We start from the raw sequence: 4188 nt of genomic DNA on the forward strand, positions 1-4188 counted from the left end.
CAGAAAAAAAAAAATGAAACCAGAACCGACTTTGATAAGGAGGGCACAACTCGGCCGCACCCTCCACGCATTCTCCTCTGCAGGGAGGGAATTCACGCAGGTGCAGGGGTGCGGCGCGGGGGCTGGGACAGCAAGTTTCGGGAGACCTCTTGTGGCAGCAAGGGAAGGCCCGGTGCAGGGAGGTGGACCTGGCAGGCCCTGAGCCGCACGGGCAGGCCCGGAGGAGGAACGTCCTCCTGCGTGGGTAACCGCGTCGGCCGCCTGGCGTCTCCACCGACGGCGCCGGGACCGTTCGTGTCCTGGCCTTCCCCGGCCGTCGGCCTGGCTGTGCGAACCCTCAGCGACCCTCCCGGCCTGACGCCGCGGTTTCCACGCGGAATTCAGGTTCTGCGGAGTTGATCTGACCCGGGAACATGCAGCTGTCGCTTCTCCAGTCTGGATGCGGAAAATCCGGTCTGCCCGGCACCAGAGGACGTAGGCGCAGGACGCGCAGGGCCGCCTTCGGGACACCTGCAGCCCAGGACCGTCCTCTTCGGAGGGGCCTGGGCTCCCAGATCCGCCTGCCTAGAAATCCGAGAAGGAAAACGTCCGTCCCCATCTGTTCTGGAGCGAGATCCACCCACAAGAGGCTTTTCCTGGGGAGGGCCTTCCCTCTCTCCTCACTGACACGGGTGCCTTCTCTTTAATCCAATTGGATTTTGATTAAATTCTAACAAACGCAAGAGTATCCCTTAAGGCGTAGGTATGGTACTGAGGGTTGGCGCAGAGAAAACGGACGCGCCCACCACAGAGCAGGTTCAGCCTGCTGCAAAGACCATGCTGACCTTAGAAGCAGGCGGTGCTCGCTCCGGCAGCACAAATACTAAAATTGGAGCGACACAGAGAAGATTAGCAAGGCCCCGCGCAAGGGTGACACGCAAATCCGTGAAGCGTCCATATTTTTTCTCTCTCTGTCTGGCGAGCGCACGCACCCTATAGCGAAAATCTCTCCAAAAAAACAACAGAAAACCAAGTGGAAAGAAGCGAAAGTATAGAGAGTTTGGCTTATGGAAATCGCTTCACCACGCTGCAGAGAATCAGCCGTTCACTTTTGAGAAGTCAGGCTGCAGTACTAACTGTACCTGGGTGCGCAGTGCGAGCACGCTCGTGGGGTGAGCCGGTGGCAGGTGGGTACGGTGCAGGGGCCCGCGGGTCAACTGGCCCGTTCCAGTCTGGAGCCAGTGACCTGATAAACACGCCGGGTCCGTGTGCACGCATGCCCAAAATCCTGAGAGGATGGGAAGGGGCTGCAGTGCGGCCTCCCCCTGGGAAGTGATTTCTCACTTTCCTTTTCTCTATCTCTGACTAGTGTACATGCCTTATGGCAAACAAATATTTTTTCTTTTTTTGAAGAAGTTTTTGCTATAGGGCGTGTGCGCTCGCCAGACAGACAGAGACAGAGAGATAGAAAGCGAGAAATCACCCCCCAGGGGATGGTCACGCCACAATCCCTTCTCCTCCATTCTCCTCTTGGGATCTTGGGCACGCACGCACATGTGCCCGGTGTGAGTTTAAGCCACTGGGTCCAGGATGCGAACCGCAGTCGACTACGTGGGAGTCCAGCGACATAGCCATTACGCTAACTGCTGGTCCCTGGCAAAGAAATTTTTAAGAAGATATTTTTCCTATCATTGAGAAACTCACACAATCCATCTGCTCAAGTCAACTGTTTGTGGAGTTCGTAACCTCGATTACGTGCGACGTTGATCTTACAGAAAGAACAGTCAGTACAGCTTGAAACTGATCTTACGTTCAGGATCTATCTCTAGACCAGAAACGAAAACACACAAAATGCAAGAAGTTTGATAGTGACGATCTTTAATGTGCAAAATGCAAATGATATTCAAATCGATTTTTTTGCTCACGAATCGTAAACGTCCCTTACTGCTTTGGACAGTGTACACGGCAAGTAGGAAAGGCTCCCGGCTCGGTGACGGCTCTTTGGCCGTGTGTTACTGTCTGTGGGTCCGTGTTACGCTGGGATGTCGAGCTCCGTCACAGGGCAGATCCGCAGGGTGCCCTGGTCATTGCTGGCCAGGCTTGAAGGAGAGAAGAAAGGACGAGGTGGGTAGACGCAGAAATTTTGGTAAATGTAAACTACGGGACCTGTCCCCACTGTCATAGAAGCTGATGTTTCCGAAGTCCACGCCCAGGAATATCCCCGCTCTGTAGCAGGACTCACCCAGAGGGCGGTTTGCGGCACGGTGTTGGCCGAGAAGTATTGCCCTTTTCTCAAGCTCTGCCCAGAATCCAGATTTTGAAGAGGCTGAGGTCTTCCCTTGACGGGACGGTTCTCTGCAGACGCCCACGCCCCATTCTTCACTTGTCCTCACGTCGACTTCCCAGTCACGGCGGCCGGAAGTGAGCCGAGGGCTCCCCAGCACACACGTGGCATGGCTGAACCTCTTGGCACAGTCTCTCCGATCCTGCGCAACACTCCCACCCCGGACGCGCCTCAGGTCCTCAGAAATGATGAGGCGGCTGTGGGCCGTGTCACATCCAGGGTCACATCACTGTGGGGAGAAGACGAGGGGTCAGCCCTGGGCAGAGCAGACCCACACTTCACGTCGAGGCTCAGGCCCGCGAGCTTCCCGCGTTTCGTTAGATCCTCCGCACTGAAAACTCAGATCGTACCACAGAGATGTACAGTGATTGACTGTAAATAAGATAAAATTCAAAAATTTAAAGTTCGCGTAATCCTGCAGCACAGGACTCTGGGAATCCCTTTAAGGAACGCAGGGGTGCTATCTAGCGAAGATTTGCTCCAGTTAAATGTGTCAGACCCACGCAGGGAGAGACCCTGACTGTTGCATGCTCTCAAATTTAACATACCCATTAACGTAAATCTCAGCAAAAAATGCACGTTAGCTCATAGGTACCTTGAGTCAAGGAAAAGAATAATAATAATATTAATGCAAAATATCAAACGATTCAGCATTTTCTTTGCGATTTCCTTTCCCATAGCATTGTGCTGTCTGGCCTGCATTTCAGGCTGCGGATCTCAGTTACAGCGAATCGCACAGGTCATGGTGGGATCCCAGCGATGAAATGGGTTACGACATCCCAAGTCAGGACAGAGGAAGGGGCTCCGTGGGGTGAGCGGGGCCGTCTCTGCACCTTGGCGGTGACTTAGACCCAGAACGGGCGTGAGGGACTTCAGCGAGATAGATCTCAGCCCCGATGCCTTCACAGAGCGCTGTCACCCCAGCCGCGCGAGCAGGTTCGCGCTGATGGCCGAGCACGGCCTGCTGTCCTGACCAGAGAGCAGCGGACGCGAGGTTAGGAGCGAGTCCCCGTGTGTCACTCGCTCCCTGGAGACGGCTCCGTAGGACAGACGGTGGGCCATGATTGGCACTCCAGAAGGAGCTGCCCGAGGCGGAACCACCTGGGCCAGCCTTCACGGCCCAGATGCAGGTTCACGCTTGGCGAAGGCCGACTTTCAGGAGGAGCGATTACGGTGGCCCGCACGCCGGGGCACACGCACGGAGCTACAGCCCAGCACCGCAGATGCCGGACACGCCTGGCAGGCACAGGGAGGGGAAGAAGGCGAGGAGGGTTGCGTTCAGGAATCTGATCTGAGCGCGTCCCAGCCACACAGTCGCCTGGACCTGTGCCCTCCTTTCAGCCATGCCCGCAGTGTCGCAGAGGTAGCCGAGATGGAGATGCCGAGCCAGGCGTGAGTTCCTGCAGCCAGCCAGGTCGGGGGGTGGGCGGCACAGCGCCGGTGCTCAGGAGAGTCTGAGAAGAGACACAGCCCCCAGGAACGACCTGCACGTCGGCGCCGGTGCTCAGGAGAGTCCGTGACGAGACACAGCCCCCAGGAACGACCTGCACGTCCACCACCTTCCCTGGGAGTGTGAACGCTGGGCAGTGGCCTTCCTCACAGCGGTCACACACTCCCTGTGGATCTGAGTCCCCTGGGGCTTTTAAAGACTGCAGATCCCGGGACCAGCAGTTGGTTAATGGCTATGTCGCTGGACTCCCATGTAGCTGACCGCGGTTCGAGTCCTGAACCCGGTGGCTTAAAACTCACACCGAGCGCATGTGTGTGCGTGCCCAAGATCCCGAGGGGAGAACGGAGGAGAAGGGATTGCGGCATGGCCATCCCCCTTGGGGGGTGATTTCTCACTTTCTGTCTCTCTGTCTCTG

General features: G+C 56.6%; 1 non-coding gene across 1 annotated transcript; it reads left to right on the top strand.

Annotated features, from left to right (window-relative positions):
• Positions 1-838: 838 nt before the first annotated feature.
• LOC114005730 (U6 spliceosomal RNA) lies at positions 839-944 on the top strand. Its single transcript, XR_003547562.1, has one exon. It is a non-coding gene; the product is annotated as a U6 spliceosomal RNA (small nuclear RNA).
• Positions 945-4188: the final 3244 nt, after the last annotated feature.

This window comes from Tupaia chinensis, unplaced genomic scaffold, assembly GCF_000334495.1.
Source record: "Tupaia chinensis unplaced genomic scaffold, TupChi_1.0 Scaffold144336_2, whole genome shotgun sequence".
Classification (NCBI taxonomy): Eukaryota; Metazoa; Chordata; class Mammalia; order Scandentia; family Tupaiidae; genus Tupaia; species Tupaia belangeri.